A 19,234-nucleotide genomic window follows, 5' to 3' on the forward strand; every position below is an offset into this window, starting at 1 on the left:
GATGGGGTGGGGGCAGACTGCAGGAGGATGAGGCCAGGTCCCTGTTCGTCCAGAACCTGTTAGCCATGAACTACTGCTATGTGCACTGTGTGGCACACCGAAGTCTGAAGCTGGACAATCTGCTGTTGGGCAAATGTATCGGCCTCAGCTGCCAGGGGGCAGAGGGGAAGCTGATGAGAAACTCCTGCAGGACCCCAGAATAATGAGCCCCAGAAGTGTTTTTAAGATGGCTATGAAGCCTCCAAGGCTGACACTGAAGCCTGGGGGTGATCCTCTTTGCCACGACGGCAGCGGCCCTGCCCTTCCATGAGAGAGGCCTAGAGGAGCTGCGGGCCTACGTCTTGAGCACTTGCTATGTACTGTGGCATCCTCTCAGCCGCTCCCTGAAGTACCTCCTGAACTGATGCTAACTAGATACCCGGGAGAAGCCCACAGCAGAGCATGTGAGGAATCACTGGTGGTTCAGCCCCTGCCAAGAAGTCAAGGAGGGTGAGGCCTGGATGTGCAGCCAGACACCAGAGTAGTGACACAGGTCCTCCCAGCCACAGCCCTGTGTCGCTGAAGCCAGTCCTGCAGATCCCCGAGCAGATCCACATCAGGAAGAACAGTAAGTCTCTGGCTGGCGCCGCGGCTCACTAGGCTAATCCTCCGCCTACGGCGCTGGCACCCCGGGTTCTAGCCCCGGTTGGGGTGCCGGGTTCTAGTCCCGGTTGCTCCTCTTCCAGTCCAGCTCTCTGCTGTGGCCCGAGAAGGCAGTGGAGGATTGCCCAAGTGCTTGGGCCCTGCACCCACATGGGAGACCAGGAGGAACCACCTGGCTCCTGGCTTCGGATCGGAGCAGCGTGCCGGCCATGGCAGCCATTTGGGGGGTGAACCAATGGAAGGAAGACCTTTCTCTCTGTCTCTCTAACTCTACCTGTCAAAAAAAAAAAAAAAAAAAAAAAAAAAAAGGAACAGCGAGTCTCAGGCCACAGCCTGAGACTACCATCACAGCCTCACTGTTGTGTGAAACACATCTTGAGGATCCAGAGTGAGCCTGCCTTTCCCACCTCAACACCTGCCGCCTCAGGGTCACCAGGGGCCAGAGCCAGGGGAGTCTTCAAGCTTAACTCTCCTCTACCTGGCCAGCTGCAAAAGGAGATGAGCCCTAGTCCCAGCCCAGCCCGAGTCTGTCCATGTGTCCTCCCAACTCTGCTCCCAGCATCAGGAGTGGTGGGGACCACATGGAGCCAGAAGTTGTCCCAGCAGATGAGCTGGGACCTCACCCACTGCCTCCATCAAGAGCCAGGCCAGGCAGAGGATATGCAGGGGGATTGTCAGGTTCCTCCGGCAGGTGTGCGGCAACCTGCCAGTCCCAGTAACCACACCTGGCAGCTTCTGCCAAAAAGCAGCTCCCCTGTGGGCTAACTCAAGGCAAGTTAGGAGGGGTCTGTGAGTTGAGCTGCCTGAGGATTTTCATTTTTCTGAGCCTTTTGTGAGTGCATCTCGTGAATAAAAATCTCACCATATGCATGGATTGGGTCCCGAGTGATGTTTGGATCCCTGTGTGTACTTCAGCAAGGTTTGATCAGGTTGACTGGCATGTCACAGAAAGACAAATGCTGCCTACCTCACTGGTAGAGGGATTCCAGGAAGGCTGACTTCATAGAAGTAGAGAATAGAGGTTGGAGCGGAGGGAGGGAGGGGTGACAACTTCTTAATCAAAGGATGGAACACTGGAATAGAAAAATAAGGCACAGGAGTCCCACTGTATCACAAGTGATACATTGCAAGCTCCCCTCGATACCAAGCAGCGGCTACGGCCTTGGACATTCTGCCGATGTCCAGAGGCTCGACGCTCTGGGTGTTTAGCCGCTGTGCCACAAAGGACTGAAGGACCGTACCCTAGAGCAGGGATTATGCGTGTGCAATCCAGGGTCCCCTCAAGAACCGGGGGATCCTTTCAGAGCATCCAAGAGGTCTAAACCATTTTCGGAGTACTGATAAAGATTTCTGTATTTACTTATTTAGCTTTTATCACCCATTCTTGCATTTTCTAAGACTATATGAGGTGGAATGTTGGATTCACCTAGGTGGCTCACTAATGTGTATGTATATTCTCGTATTTTCTATAATTTTCATGGGAATAGATTTAGAGTTGAAAACACACATGCTGAGATTAACTCAGCTGTTTTAAGTACTTTTGTGCTCTTACTAGCTATCTCTGATATGTAATTATAGGCATACCTGCTATAATCTCTTGACCTCACTACCATTTAAAAACAACTGAAGTCTTGAAATTTTCCTTGTGCCCAGGCAGAAACACAGAAAGAAAAACCTGTTTTGTCTGAAATATTTCTAAATTTTTAAATTGTTTCTTAAGCTGTTTTTTTTTTTTTTTAACTATTCTGAAAGACTCTTTATTTGAAAGGCAGAATGACACAGACAGTGGGAGAGATGGAGGTATCTTCCACCCACTAGTTCATTCCCCAAATGCCTGCAACAGCCTGGGCCAGGCTGAAGCCAGGAGCCAGGAGCTTCTTCTGGGTCTTCCACATGGGTGGCAGGAACACAAGTACTCAGGCTATCATCTACTGTCTCCCAGATAAATTAACAGGAAGCTGGATCAGAAGTGTGGAGTAGCTTGGCCTCAAACCAAGCACTCCAATATGGAGTGTTAGCATCCCAAGAGGTGGTTTAACAAGGTGCCACAAGGATTGCCTCCTTTAAACTTTTATTTTGGAATTTATTGCTATTCTATTCTGAAATAAGAGAAGTTTTAATTTTATTTTTAGGAATAGATCACTACCTTAAAGGGGGATAATCGGGGCCAGTGTTGTGGCACAGTGGGTTAAGCCACCACCTGCATCCCTTTTGGGCAGCAGTTTGTGTCCCAGGTGCTCTACTTACAATCCAGCTCCCTGCTAACAACCTGAGAACAACAGCGCAAGATGGTCCAAATGTCTGGCCCCTGTCATGCAAGTGGAAGACTGAATGAAGCTCCTGGCTTTAGTCTGGCCTGGCCCAGCCCTGGCTGTTGCGACATCTGGGGAGTCAGCCAGAGAATAGAAGATCTCTCTCTCTCTCTCTCTCTCTCTCTCTCTCTCTCTCTCTCTCTCTCTATATATATATATATATATATATATATATCCTCTCTAACTCTCTCAAATAAATCTTTAAAAATAAATAAATAGGATGAACAGAAGATTCACTTCCTCAATCACAGCTATACTGCCCACATTTAAAAACGTTAAGGGGCCGGCTCTGTGGCGCAGCAGGATAAAGCATTGACCTGAAGTGCCAGCATCCCATATGGGCGCCAGTTTGAGTCCCGGCTTCTCCTCTTCTGATCCAGCTCTCTGCTATGGCCTGGGAAAGCAGTAGAAGATGGCCCAAGTGCTTGGGCCCCTGCACCCACATGGGAGACTGGGAGGAAGTACCTGGCTCCTGGCTTCAGATTGGCGCAGCTCCGGCCGTTGCAGCCATATGGGGAGTGAACCAGTGGATGGAAGACCTCTGTCTCTACCTCCCTCTGTAACTCTGTCTTTCAAATAAATAAAATAAATCTTAAAAAAAAATGTTAAAAAAGATTAAACTGACCTGTCAGCTCTCTCATACAAGACAGAAGTCTACTCCAAAGTTTGTGAACAAAATTGTAAATGAGAAACAAAAGTACAAAAGTAATCTTTTCATTGGCTTATACATGTTATGTTATGTTATTGTCTTACTGTAAGATTATGGTCCCAGTTGAGTTATTCTGAGATCATTTAAAGAAAAAAGAACTGTATATAGTAAAGTAAATATACAGTAAATTTGATACAAATGAATTAGTCATCCTAACAAGAATTCCAATAAAAAAATTCTTTGTATGCCACTGTCAAAGCTAAGGGACAATCCCTCCATTTTTCAACCCTAAAAAATACATCATGTTACCTCAAGGATGACACTCACATGACACTCTGAGTACAACAAATGAAACAATCATTTGTCAAATGAGAACCTGATGACAATTTAGAATTTCTCAATTTTTATCTTTAATTTATTTGAGAGGCAGAGAAACAGGAGACAGAGATCTCCTACCTGCTGGTTCACTCTCCCAAATACCTGCAACAGCCAGGGCCGGGACAAATTGAAGCCAGGAGCCTGAAACTCAATCCACGGGAGTGGCAGGGACCTAACTGCCCCCAAGGGGACACATTAGCAAGAACCTGGAGTCAGGAACTGAATCCCGGTCTTCTGAGATGGGATGCAGGTACACCAAGAGGCATCTTAACCTATAGCTAGGACAAATGCCTACCTCCAAAAAGAATTTTTAAATGAAACTTGCTGCTATGCTTTCACTCGTTCAAGTATATAAAATTTAAACATAAATTTCATCTTTTAAATACCATATATCTCCATTTCATTTAACTTTTAAGTTAAAAGCTCACTGCAAACTTAATATAGAAGGAAAGAGGCATAAGAAGCAGAAAAAGGCAAATACAAGTTACCAAGATAATATCCAATTTTTTAAAAACTGTTTAGCAGAGCCAGTGCTGTGGTGCAGAGGATAAAGCTGCTGCCTGGGAAGCCAGCATCCCACATGGGTGTCACTTCATGTCCTGGCTGTTCTGCTTCTGATCAAGCTCCCTGCTAATGGCCTGGGAAAAGCAGTGGAAGACAGCCCAAGTACTTGGGTCACCACCACCCATGTGGGAGACCCAAATTAAGCTCCTGGCTTCAGCCTGGCCCAGCCCTGACCATTGCAGCTGAATGGGGAGTAAGCCAGTTGACAGAAGACCTCCCTCCCTCCCTCCCTCCCTCCCTCCCTCTCCCCCTCTCCCAACTATGACTTACAAATAAATAAAATCATATTTAAAAAAATATTGAGCATCTAGTAGGAGCTGGTCACCATGCTTGGCATAGGGAATATGAAAATATGAAGGCAAAATTACTGCCTTTATGAAACCTGCAACCTAGGCAAGGAGTGGTAAGGAAGGTCTAAACAGGAGGCTATGAAAGAAGAGAACTGACACCCAATCAAACTGATGAACGTTAAGAGCTGCCAATAAAAACTGACCAGAGAAAGTAATTCTATTATTTACACAGTTGCCAGAATAGGTAGCAGTGTTCCAGGAAGAGGACACAGTACATACAAAGCACCAAAATTAATGACATATTCAAGAAATAGTAACAGGATTAGTAAAGCTGCAGCATGTAGTACTTGCTGTGTACACTAACAATCAAAGAATTCCCACATTTTCATTATTTTGTTACATTATGAAGCTATGAATACATATCTAAGATTGTAAACAAAAAAATGAAGCAATAAAGCACTGATACAGTTTAGGAAGGCAAAGTGATGAGTAATAAAATGAATGAATTGGAACTGGCACTGTGGCATAGCAGATATGCCGGCATCCCATATAGGTGCCAGTTCAAGTCCCAGCTGCTCCACTTCCCATCCAGCTCCCTGCTAATGCACCTGGGAAAGCAGCAGAAGATGGCTCAAGTCCTTGAGTTCTTGCACCCATGTGGGAAACCCAGAAGAAGCTCCTGGTTCCTGACTTTGAATCAGCCCAGCTCTGGCCACTGCAGCCATTTAGAGAGTGAACCAGCGGATGGAGATCTCTCTGTCTCTCCCTCTCTCTCTCTCTCTCTCTCTCTCTCTGTAACTCTGCCATGCAAATAAATAATCTTGTAGAAAAATTTTTAAAAAACCACAAATTGCATATCCTCCTCTCATTGCTTTTTCTTCTGTTATCCAAAATGCTAGATGGCAGAGTAACATAGAAATCACTATCATACAAAAGGTGAATAAAAAGAATGTTAACAAAGAAGATGGACTGCAGTGAGAGCAAAGAAATACAATTAGGAGTTGCATCTGAAACAAAGCCAATCCCAAAGGATAACAGCCACATTAATTCCAAGAACATTAATGTGACAGGCCTAATGGTGAATAAATTTTTTTTACTATGAAAAGCCATAAGCCCTCAAAAATATTATATTGCCATGAGACTTATTATGGGAAAACCTAAAACTACATCCATCACTAATCAAAAGTATAGCTAATGAAAATTGCTCTTGTTTTAATGAGAGTGAAAAGGGCAAGCATCACGCACAGCTCACAGACACTTCCTCTTTCTGAAACATAACCCAGTCCTATCTTACTATGACTAGTAAATCACACTCTTCAAAAAAAAAAAATTTACTTATTTCAAAGTCAGAGTTACAGAGAGAGAGGGAAAGACAAAGAGAAGAGATCTTCCATTCACTGGTTCATTCCTTAGATGGCTGCAATAGCCGGGGCTGGACCAGGCCCAAGCCAGGAGTTTCTTCTCGATCTTACCTGGGCAGCAGGTGCCCAAGCACTTGAGCCATCTTCTACTGCTTTTCCCAGACACATTAGCAGGGAGCTAGATGGGAAGTGGAGCAGCTGGGACAAGAACCAGCACCCATATGGGATGCCGGCATTGCAGGGGGTGGTTCTCTCTGGCTCTGCCTTTCAAATAAATAAATAAATAAATCGAGGTCAGGGGGAGGGAGGGAGGGATTAAGAAGAAATCACCTATACTGTGCTGGTATCATATTTTAGCAGTAAGTGGTGATCAATAGAAGAGAATGGTGAAGGCATTTTAGAGAACTTGCTTTTTTAGCAGTAACAGATGAAAAAGAGTGAACTACTAATAATTTTTTTTCTGGCACTAAATCACATTCTTTACTTCCCAGAAGAGATGGCTAAGGGGTGGGTGAGGAGGAGGAGGAGGAAGAGGATGAGGAGGAAACAGAAGACCCAGGGATAGCAAGGATGCAGGGGAGTGGGGAGAGGAGACAGTAAACCACTATTCTATGAAGTCTCAGGAGTCAAGTGCTCAAGGTTAAAAAAAAAAAAAAAAAAAAAAAGTCCTGGAGAATAGGCCTCAGCTGTGGGAGGTGTCTCAGTTTCCTTGTGTTAAGTCCCCAGGGGAGGCTGCTGCTGCATTAAATAGTTATGTACAATGCACAGTCTCAGGCCATGGGCAGACAGGAGAGGGGGTCATTTCACCAGGGGCCGAGTTTTATCATGACGGGTTTTGTACTTTTTCACTTCCACTATGTACTTGGCCCACACGTCACTTTTACTTGTTAATACCTCATCCTCCGTCTTCTGCTTCTTGGCTACTATTCCCGTCTTAACAGCTAGTTTCTTCCCGCCTCTGCATTTGCCCACGAAGCTGAGTGTGGGGCCTGGGCCACTTCCCTCTTCGGATCCCCTGGGCCAGTGCCCGTGGCAAAAACACTAGTACGGCCACAGTAAATAGAATCCTGTTTGTCATAATATGCATCACAATGGAATTCTGTATATGTATATAGATAATTTAGTCACGTAATAGTAGACATAATCCAAAAACAACAAAAATGAGTACTTAATTGGTATATTATTACTATTACTACTATAGGATAAAGTTTATAAACCTGAACATGAATAACAGATTATATCAAATTTTTTTTTTTTTTGACAGGCAGAGTGGACAGTGAGAGAGAGAGACAGAGAGAAAGGTCTTCCTTTGCCGTTGGTTCACCCTCCAATGGCCGCCGCGGCCGGCGCGCTGCGGCCGGCGCACCGCGCTGATCCGATGGCAGGAGCCAGGAGCCAGGTGCTTTTCCTGGTCTCCCATGGGGTGCAGGGCCCAAGCACCTGGGCCATCCTCCACTGCACTCCCTGGCCACAGCAGAGGGCTGGCCTGGAAGAGGGGCAACCGGGACAGAATCCGGCGCCCCGACCGGGACTAGAACCCGGTGTGCCGGCGCCGCTAGGCGGAGGATTAGCCTAGTGAGCCGCGGCGCCGGCTAGATTATATCAATTTGATTCCATATGATCGTCTGCTAACTACAGTAATTTCCCCCAAATTCCTCTCACCAAAGAAATCCTAGGTGATGCATTCTGAGCTTCTCTAAATGCAATAAAAATGAAACGTTAACTGTGTGAAATGTCACTTTCCTCCTCCAGAACACTTTCCACTGTGCTCCTACATATTAATTCTTAATACTATGCTCTAGGAATAGCTCTACATTACTGTACATTTCAAAACAGGTTAGTATTAGAACTGCTGTAAGAGGTAGTGTTTCCCACCACTCTAGATTCCAGAACGGTAAGAACAAGGGTCTTGTTTTATTCACTGTCTTATCTCCTATCTTAAAACTACCTAGCATAATAGCAAGTGCACAGTCAAGGCTCACATGTTTAATAACACTCTGAAGTCACATGTACTTGGGCCATCTTATATCTAGGTCTTATTATAGAGGCCCTTGTCCTTGAAATGAGGATAGAACTTCACTTTAATAAATACCATTATTATTATACTATGCTCCAGTTACAAGCTGCCTACTACTCCTTGGATATGTAAAGGTATGAGAGTCTGGCACACAGTGTTCCCACTGACTGGAAGTTATCCATTTCCATATCTTAGCCCTCTAGTCAACAACTGCTCCACTAGAAAGCACCAGCCTAAAATAGCCCCTCCAGTAAAACTGAATGCTCTCTACTGTGCTCCCACTATACAGATTTCAAGCAATATCCATAAAGCTTTAGTGCACATTTCCCCAAACGTAAAACTAGGTGATACATAATAAAACATACAATCCATTTCTTAATTCTACACATTTTGCAACTAGCTTACTTTGGAAGGAATACTAGAATATCCCATCAGTAGATACACACGCTTCACTATTTTATATAAATGGCCTGAGAGAATTCGTTTTTAAGGCAACATTATTTTAGTAATACCTTATGAGAATTTCAATTATCTGTCTAATACATATATCAGAAATAGTTTGAGAGAATCTTTTCCTTGCCCTTCTCATCTCACGTCACCTGTTTTAAATGAAGTGCCCTTTGTACCAGCGCTGCAGAGGTAAATGTCAATGGCTTTTGTCACTGTGGATATTATAAAGATGTCATTCAATGTACGTACTTTTAAGTTTTATTTATTTTAAATGCAGAGAGACAGAGAAACAGATTTTTTTTTATCCACTGGCTGACCTTCCACATGCCACAACAGCTGGCTGGGGAAGCTGAAGACAGGATCCTAGAACTCAACCCAGATCTCCCACATGGGTGGCCATCATTGCTGCCTGTCAGGGCGTGAATTAGCAGGAAGCTAATTCAGAAGCAGAGTGTAGACTGACATATGGGACAGAGGTGTCTCAAGTGGTATCTTAACTGCTATGTCAAATTCCCGCCCTAAGAAAATGTTCTCTGTATTACATAGCAGATTCTTTATGATGAATAATGTGTAGAAACTGGTGAAGTATTTGTATTCATTAGCAGGATTTTTCTGTGAAAAACTTTTACTTAAGGAACATTAACTCTCAAAATTGGTATTTTCTTCTCTAAAAATTTTGGCTTATGGGCCAGCATTGTTATCTGCAGCACCGGTATCCTATATGGGCGCCAGTTTCAAGTCCCAGCTGCTCCACCTCTGATCCAGCTCCCTGCTGATGTGCCTGGGAAAGCAGCAAAGGACAGGTTGGGTAAGTGGGCCCCTACCCCTATACCTATGTGGGAGACCGGGAAGAAGCTCCTGGCTCCTGGCTTCAGCCTGGCCCAGCACTGGCCATTGTGGCCATTTGGGGAATGAACTAGCAGAGAGATGATCTCTGTCTCTCTTTCTCTGTGACTCCTACTTTTTTTTTTTTTTTTTTAAGATTTATTTTATTTATTTCAAAGACAGAGTTACAGAGAGAGGCAGAGACAGAAAGAGAGGTCTTCCATCCACTGGTTCACTCCCCAGATGGCTGCAATGGCCAGAACTGTGCTGATCCAAAGCCAGGAGCTTCTTCCAGGTCTCCCACGTGGGTGCAGGGGCCCAAGGACTTGGGCCATCTTCTACTGCTTTCCCAGGCCATAGCAGAGAGCTGAATTGGAAGAGCAGCAGCCGGGACTAGAACCGGCGCCCATATGGGATGCCGGCGCTTCAGGCCAGGGCTTTAACCTGCTGTGCCACAGCACCGGCCCCCTGTCACTTTCAAATAAATGGAGAAAGAAAAAAAAAAAAAAAAAAGGAGGGAGGGAGGGAGGGAAGGAGGGAAAAAGGAAAAGGAAAGGGAAAGGGAAAGGAAAAGGAAAAGGGAAAAGAAAAGAAAAATGTGGCTTAACACAATGTGTATAGGAACTAATGGCATACACTTTGGTATGCTAATTTCCACTCCTGGCCTTATTTTAATTTTTACTTATTTTCACATCAAATTTTTCTTGTACTTATTTTTAAAATTTTACTATTTATTTTGCATTATTCTATTTACATATTTGCAAAAATATTTTAAATTCTTTTAAGGACAGAGTAGGAAAAACATTTACTACTGTTTTCAGTTTACACTGAAAGTATTTCTTATTATAGGTTGAGAAGTCCTCTGCACAAAATACTTGGAATTAGAAGTATTTCAGATTTTTCAGATTTTGAAATATTTGCAAGTATAAAATGATGTATAGGGGCGCTGTGGCATAGAGGGTAAAGCCGCTGCCTGCAGTGCCAGCAACCCATATGGGCTCCGGTTCACGTCCCGGTTGCTCCACTTCTGATCTAGCTCTCTGCTATGGCCTAGGGACACAGCAGAAGATGGCACAAGTCCTTGGGCCCCTGTAACGGTGTGGGAGACCTGGAGGAAGATTCTGATTCCTGGCTCCTGGCTTCTGATCGGCACAGCTCCAGCTGTTGCGGCTATCTGGGGAGTGAACCGGTGGAGGAAGGCCTCTCTGCCTCTGCCTCTCTTTCTCTCTCTGTGTAACACTTTCAAATAAATAAATAAATCTTTTTTTTTTTTAAAAAAAATGTATCTTGGGGACAGAACCCAAATCTAAACATGAAATTCATTTATGTTTCAAACACACAGCCTGAATTTTATACAGTATTTTTATTGTGCCTGTACTCTGGCTGCAACCCAACATATGAGGTCAGGTATGGAATTTTCTACTTGCGATGTCATGTTTATCTTCAAAGTATTTCAGATTCTGCAGTATTTTGATTAGGGATGTTCAATCTATAATTACATATACTTTTTATTCATTATAAAGCTATAACCATGCCTATTATTATATGTTGTAAATATTTATATTTTCCTACTCATATTTTTGCCTATTTTGACATTTTATGTAATTTAGCAAACATTTTTTATTTTTTCCCACTGATTTTATTCTTAAAAAGTACTTCTATCTTCAAAGACTGAACATTCACCTATGTTTTCATTTAATTTCTAAATTTTCACTTAAAATATTGTTTACTGAATCAATTCCCTCCTCTCTCTTGACTGGTAACCATTCCTTTTATCACAGAATATGCTGTAACAGGCAATGGATTATTTCCCTACAGAACTTCATTTAATGCTCTAATTCTATTTTTATGCCAGTGGTGTCTTATACACAATAAAGGCCATATTAATATTGACCTTGAGCAATGATTTCAGGTAATCAGAGTTTTAACTTTCATCTGAAAAATGAATAATACCTCACTCACTGATGTGAATATTAAAGTGAGAATATATATAAAATAAAAGGTATCTTTCCTATTGGCTCTGACCCTCTGCTTTGGTCTCTTTGCAGATGGTTCTCACATTTATAATCTTCTAGAATTCCACAACCATCTACCCCGTGAAGTATTCACTAATCTAAACCCCTGCCAATAATCTTCTCATCTTATAATAGTGTGATGACCAACCAAGGTGCAGAGCAACATTCCATTCTCAAAATACATTTTTAAAAATATGTCACAAGTAAGAATACTTACTGGATTCAAGTATATTACAAGAGAAAATTCAGAATATTTATTCAATAAAAGGGAGAAATTTTCTTATTTCCAACCAAAATCTCAAGTTAATATTTGTGAGAACTGAGTACAAACACTTTATGTAAAACCTATCACCCCCTTACATTATTTAAAAAAAAAAACAACTTCATTTTCATACGGTAAACACAATGTACTATTCTAAGGTCCCTGGTCAGCTTACTAAAAACCTGTTTTGGGGATGGTATTTGGCCTCCTGGTTAAGACTCCAGTTTAGGATGCCTGCAACTCATATCAGAGTACCCAAGGTTTGAGTCCTGGCTCCACTCCCAATTCCAGCTTCCTACTAATGCACACTCTGAGAGGGCACAGGTGATGGCTTCAAACAGTTGGGTCCCTGTACACCACAAAGGACACCCAGATTAAGTCCCCGGCTTCTGGATTCAGCCAGGCTCCGCCGTGGCGGGTGAAGGTGTTCTAAGAGTGAACCAGAAAGCATGAGCTGTGTATGTGTGTATGTGTGTGTGTGTGTGTGTATGTGTGTCTACCTCTAAAATATAAAAATTTTCAGATATCTCCTAAATTAACTATAATATATAAGAATTAGAAGCTTTAATCGTAATAGACATGTATATGCAAAACAAATATATAAGCTTAATTATTAAAAGACCTTAAAATTCACAACCCATTTTGTAAAATATTTGATTTAATTTGAAATTCCTAATTCATGTGACAATTTTTTTCCTTGTACTATTCAAGTCTTTTCTGTAAATATGTATGTAATTACCAAAAAATATAATGGATTGGTTGCAGGGAATATGGAAATGAGTTTTCACACTTTTATCTGCAGATTAACAGTTAAACATCTCCTAGTAAACATTTTAAAGGTGGGGAGGGACATCATAACAAAATAAATATCATGGGCTTCCCCACTGATCCTTGAGGAGATAGCAAACTATGAGCAAAGAACAAAATCTCATAAAAGTGGTCTCATGGGAACAGTATTTACTACTGTTCAATGTCCTCAATCAGTTAAGGACTAATATTTCAGTAGACAACTTTTTCAGGTACTAGAGTTCAGAATTTTCATGTAAGATGCCGCTATGGTTTGACTGTGTCCTCCAAAGATCAAATATGGGAGATTTAATCCCTAAAGCAACAATGTTAGGAAGTAGGGCCAGAGAGGAAGTATTTAGGACATGAGCATAATGCAGCAAGAAGGCCCTCATGAGATGTGGGCCCCTCACTTCCGGCCTTTTCAGCCTCCAGAACCGTAAGACACCAACTCTATTCTGTATTAACTACCCAGTCTCAGGTATTCTGTAACAGTGGCACAAAACAGGGGGCTGGCACTGTGGTGTAGTGCGCTAAGCCTCTCCCTGTGGTACCTGCATCTCATATGGGTGCCAGTTCGTGTCCCAGCTGCTGCTCTTCCAATTCAGCTCGGCTTATGGCCTGGGAAAGCATTGGAAGATTGTCCAAGTGCTCAGGCCCCTGCACCCATGTGGGAGACCCAGAAGCTCCTGGCTCCTGGCTTTCAATCAGCCCAGCTCTAGTAGCTGCAGCCATCTAGGGAGTGAATCAGCGTATGGAAGACCTTTCTCTTAGTCTATTCTTCTGTCTGTAACTCTGCCTCTCAAATAAATAAATCTTAAAAAAAAAAAAAAAGTAACAAAACAGACCAAGACAACTTATTGTGTAACAAGCTAATATACTTGCCTAATTATCTTCTTCAAAAATCTTCAAAGAAGGTATTGCCTTTTATAGCTCTTCTCTGAGCTCACACATATAGAGAAGACAAGGGAGAAGACATCTCCATCTCTCATAAGCCAATATCATTTTTTTTCTAAAGATTTTATTTATTTGAGAGGTGGAGTTACAGAGAGAGAGAGAGGGACAGACAGAGAGAGGGACAGACAGAGAAAGGTCTTTCGTCTGCTGGTTCACTCCCCAAATGTTGCAACAGCAAGAACTGAGCCGATCTGAAGCCAGGAGCCAGGAGCTTCCTCCAAGTCTCCCACTTGAGTGCAGGGGCCCAAGCACTTGGGCCATCTTCTATTGCTTTCCCAGCCATAGCAGAGAGCTGGATTGGAAGTGGAGCAGCCAGAACACAAACTGGTGCCCATACAGGATGCCAGCACCACAGGTGGATGCTTAGCCTACTACGCCATAGCGCCAGCCCCAAGCCAACATCTTTAAGATTTCTGGATGATCTGGGTCTTCCTGTATATTTGAAAGTGACCTTCTTACCCACAAAGGACACACTGTTTTATAATGATTGAAATTGAAAGTTTTTTTTTTAACTTTTATTTAATGAATATAAATTTCCAAAGTACGACTTATGGATTACAATGGCTTCCCCCACATACCGTCCCTCCCACCCACTACCCTCCCCTTTCCCACTCCCTCTCCCCTTCCATTCACATCAAGATTCATTTTCGATTATCTTAATATACAGAAGATCAGCTTAGTATACATTAAGTAAGGATTTCAACAGTTTGCTCCCACACAGAAACATAAAGTGAAAAATAATAGATGATTTTTTTTAAATGATGATGAAAGCAGATCAGACCTATTGTCATGTTTAATCCCAGTGAGAGTCAAGTTGGGAGTTGATAATTTTTTTTTTTTTTAACAGAGGATCAGTTTAGTGTACATTAAGTAAAGATTTCAACAGTTTGCACCCCCATAGAAACACAAAGTGAAATATATTGTTTGAGTACTCGTTATAGCATTAAATCTCAATGCACAGCACATTAAGGACAGAGATCCTACATGAGGAGTAAGTGCACAGTGACTCCTGTTGTTGACTTTACAAATTGACACTCCTGTCTATGGCCTCAGTAGTCTCCCTATGCTCCAGTCATGAGTTTCCAAGGCTATGAAAGCCCTCTGAGTTCTCCGACTCTTATCTTGTTTAGACAAGGTCATAGTCAAAGTGGAGGTTCTCTCCTCCCTTCAGAGAAAGGTACCTCCTTCTTTGAAGACCTGTTCTTTCCACTGGGATCTCACTCGCAGAGATCTTTTGCCAGAGTGTCTTGGCTTTCCATGCCAAATTGCTCCTAAACCAGAAGAGGAGGTGGCACAGAAGAAAAAGATATCCCAGAAGAAACTAAAGAAGCAAAAACTTATGGCTTGGGAATAAACTCAGTGTAAAATAAATACGAATTAAAAGAAAAAAAATTACCTCAAAGATACAATAATCAAGACATGTGGTACTACCATAAGGACAGACATACACATCAATGAAACAGAATTGACTCTCCAAAAATAAACCCTTAGACTTCGGTCAACCAATATCAAGTAAGGGAGAGAAGACAACTCAGGGAGAGGAAACAGCAGTTGAACAGAAATGGGGCTGAGACAACCAGACAGTCACATGCCAAAGAGTGGGTCTGGACCTACACCTCACAGCACGTACAAAAATTAACTTAGGGAATAAAGACTTAACTGTAAAGTTTGATCCCAGAACTCTTAGAAGAAAAAAATGAATAAAGATTCATGACGCTGAATATCCAGAATATAAAAAAAATTCTTAAAACTCAGTAACATTTAAAACTGTGTTCAGGGCCGCTGCCTGCAGTGCCAGCATTCCATATGGGTGCCGGTTCATGTCCTGGCTTGTTCCACTTCCAATCCAGCTCTCTGCTATGGCCTGGGAAAGCAATAGAAGATGGTACAAGTCCTTGGGCCCCTGCACCCATGTGGGAGACCCAGAAGAAGCTCCTGGCTCCTGGCTTCAGATGGACCCAGCTCTGCCCGTTGCGGCCATCTGGGGGGGTGAACCAGCAGATGGAAGACCTCTCTCTCTCTCTGCGCCTCTCCTTCCCTGTGTAACTCTTTCAAGTAAGTAAATAAATCTTTTAAATAAATAAATAAGTAAATGAAATTGTGTTCAGTTTTAAATGGACACATACTGGGGCCGGCGCTGTGGCGCAGCAGGTTAAAGTCCTGGCCTGAAGCGCCAGCATCCCATATGGGTGCTGGTTCAAGGCCTGGCTGCTCCACTTCCAATCCAGCTCTCTGCTATGGTCTGGGAAAGCAGTAGAGGATGGCTCAAGTCCTTGGGCCCCTGCATCCGCATGGGAGACCTGGAAGAAGCTCCTGGCTCCTGGCTTCCGATCAGTGCAGCTCTGGCCATTGTGGCCATCTGGGGAGTGAACCAGTAGATGGAGGATCTCTCTCTCTCTCTGTCTCTACTTCTCTATGTAACTCTGTCTTTCATATAAATAAAATAAATCTTTAAAAATAAATAAATAAAAATAAAATGGATACATCCAGGTATCAAGATTTACAAATGACAATTACAGAAAGCATTAGTCATTAGGGAAATGTAACTCAAACCTACAATTAGATACCATTATATACTCACAAGGACTGCTGTAATTAAAAATAACAGGTGGTGCACAGAGAAACTAGAACCTCCACATACTGTTGGTAGAGTTGTAAAAATAGCACAGTAACTTTAAGAAACAACTTAGGGACAGCGCCTGAATTAGTGTTTCAGCTCTGCTTCCAATTCCAGCTTCCTACTAATGCACATCCTGGGAGGCAACAGGTGATAGCCCAACTACTGGGGTTACTACCACTCACATGGGAGACCAAACTGAATTCTGGCCTCCTGGCTTTGGCTTGGCCCAGCTGCTAAAGGCATTTGGGGAGTGAACCAGCAGATAGAAGCTTGCATGCTGTTTTCTCATTCTCTCTCTCCCTCTCTTTCAAATAAAATTAAATTCAAAGTTTTTACCAAAAAAAATTGGGTAGTTCATTTTAAAAAGTTAAACATGAGTTAGCATATGGCCCAGCAACTCAACTTCTAGGTATATATACAAAAAACCTGAAAACATATATCCACACAAAACCTGTGTATAAATGTTCATCACAAAATCATTCATAATAGCCAAAAAGCATATAAACAAAGTATCAATGGGGTGAATGGACAAATAATATGTGGTATTTCTGTACAGAATATTATTTGGCCATGCAGTAGTGATCAACGCTACATTGTAAACAAACCTTTAAAACACACTAACTGAAACCTAGAACAAAAGCCTATTTATGATATAATTCCATTTACATGCTATGTCCTAGAATAGGCAATCCATGACAGAAAGTAGATCCCAATAGGTTGCCAAGGGATGGGAGGCAGAAATAACTCTGTTACTAGGCAGTTTCTTATCTGGAGTGATGAATAGATTCTGAAACTAGACAGTGGTGAAGTCTGTACCACTGAATATAATAAAAAGAAAAAGGTCACTGGATTGTACATATCTAAAAAATGAGTTTTACAGTATATGAATTACATCTAACTTTTTAAAAAGCTATCAGAACTCTCCCTCTCCTTTCACAGGACTCAAATTCAAAACCTAAACTAACTTTTTAAGGAATACTATCAAATGGTCAATCCCAAACCCACATGACTAAGACATATGAATCCTATCCTCTCCAATCAATTACTAGCTTCCACATAAAACTTCTTCATTAGTTCAATATACTTTTTTTTCTTCCTTTTAAATGCCTTTCCCTTTTCTTGTTCCAAAATCCATACACCTGTTCACTACTAAAGAAAACTTCCCTAACCAATTCACTTTCAATTCTTTATTAATTCATTTAATAACTGGAACTCATCACTCTAATACTTGAACTTATATGCTTGAGTTGTCTGGTTATTGTTCTGTATCTGTATTCCTTTCTCTCAACTACATTTAAAGCTCAGATGACTAAGGACAGTATATAATCATCAATGGAAATACCTGGAGCCAGTGCTGTGCCATAGTGGGTAAAGCCACCACCTGTAGTGCCAGCATCCCATACGCTCGAGACCCGGCTGCTCCATTTCTGATCCAGCTCTCCGCTGTGGTCTGGAAGAGCAGTGGAAGATGCTCAAGTCCTTGGGCCCCTGCATCCACATGGGAAGACCTGGAAGAAGCTCCTGGCTCTGGATCGGTGCAGCTCAGGCCTTTGCGGGCAATTGGGGAGTGAATGAATAGATAGAGGACCTCTCTCTCTCTCTCTTGCTCTCTTGCTCTCTCTCTCGCTCTCGCTCTCGCTCTCACTCTCACTCTCTGCCTCTCCTTCTCTATCTGTGTAACTCTGACTTTCAAATAAATCTTCTAAAAAAAAAATGGAGGGGGGGGTGGCGTGGCTCACTTGGTTAATCCTCCACCTGCGGTGCCGGCATCCCATATGCATACCGGGTTCTAGTCCCGGTTGCTCCTCTTCCAGTCCAGCTCTCTGCTGTGGCCCAGAAGGGCAGTGGAGGATGGCCCAGGTGCTTGGGCCCCTGCAACCGCATGGGAGACCAGGAAGAAGCACCTGGCTCCTGGCTTTGGATTGGCACAGTGCCGGCTCTGGCGGCCATTTGTGGAGTGAACCAACAGAACAAAGACCTTTCTCTGTCTCTCTCTCTCTCACTGTCTATAACTCTACCTGCCAAATAAATTTTTTAAAAAATGGAAATACCTGATTTATCAAGGACCTACTATTTGTCACTTAGATATCTTAGCTTTGATTCTATATCTGCAAAAGTAGGAGTCAGATACCAACGTATTCAAAAGATTTCCTTAACATTTTAATAAAATGAGGAAACAGCAAATTAATCCTAGGGTCCTTCTGTTACAAATTTTGTATTTCTCTGTCTTCCCCTCTCTCCATTCATATTTCCAACTCCATAGGTACCACCACACTCCACTCATATTTCCAACATTAGAAAATGGGGAGGGCCGACGCCGCAGCTCACTAGGCTAATCCTCTGCCTGTGGCGCTGGCACACCGGGTTCTAGTCCCGGTCGGGGTGCTGGATTCTGTCCCGGTTGCCCCTCTTCCAGGCCAGCTCTCTGCTATGGCCTGGGAAGGCAGTGGAGGATGGCCCAAGTGCTTGGGCCCTGCACCCCATGGGAGACCAGGAGAAGCACCTGGCTCTTGCCATCGGATCAGCGCGGTGCGCCGGCTGCAGTGCACCAGCCGCGGCGGCCATTGGGGGGTGAACCAACGGAAAAGGAAGACCTTTCTCTCTGTCTCTCTCTCACTGTCCACTCTGCCTGTCAGAAAAAAAAAAAAAATACAAAAAAGATTCAAACTGCAGCAAGGACAGCCATCCACCCCACAACCACTCACTTCCCCTCACAGATACTCATCCTGCCATGAATACCTGGCATTTTACGGGGGCTACTCTTTCCTAAGTTGGGGGATTCCTGCACTTCATGAGACAGAGCCATTTTCTGAAACTAAACAGAAACTGAAAACAGTGGTAAAGCCGCTGCACCAGCTAATCTACTTCCAATCCAGCTCTCTGCTAATGTGCCTGGGGAAGGACACAGGGAGACCTGGATGGAGTTCCTGGCTCCTGGATTTGGCCTGGCCTAGCCCTGTCTATTGTGGTCATTTGAACAGAAGAGATTCTCATTCATTCATATTTTCTCTCTCCCTCTCATATAAATTTTAAAAAAAGGATACAAACTGAAAACACCAGGTATTAGCTTTCCAATCCTTCACTACATTTTTTTTTAAAGATTTAT

The 19,234-nt window shown here is 43.0% G+C and overlaps 1 protein-coding gene across 2 annotated transcripts in view; it reads right to left on the reverse strand.

Annotated features, from left to right (window-relative positions):
• The window catches only part of LRP6 (LDL receptor related protein 6), a 178,183-nt gene that overhangs the window by 102,000 nt on the left and 56,949 nt on the right, over positions 1-19,234 (reverse strand). The window contains exon 1 of one of the 2 annotated variants that reach the window (XM_089304601.1): positions 4,060-4,078. The exons of the other annotated variant lie outside the window; for it this stretch is intronic. The gene's annotated coding sequence lies outside the window, so the exon portion shown is untranslated. Of the gene's footprint in view, positions 1-4,059; positions 4,079-19,234 lie in introns of those variants that run through there. 2 annotated transcript variants of the gene reach the window in all.

This window comes from Oryctolagus cuniculus, chromosome 9 (assembly GCF_051225735.1).
Source record: "Oryctolagus cuniculus isolate XC-2025 breed Fujian yellow rabbit chromosome 9, ASM5122573v1, whole genome shotgun sequence".
In the NCBI taxonomy this organism is placed as follows: domain Eukaryota; kingdom Metazoa; phylum Chordata; class Mammalia; order Lagomorpha; family Leporidae; genus Oryctolagus; species Oryctolagus cuniculus.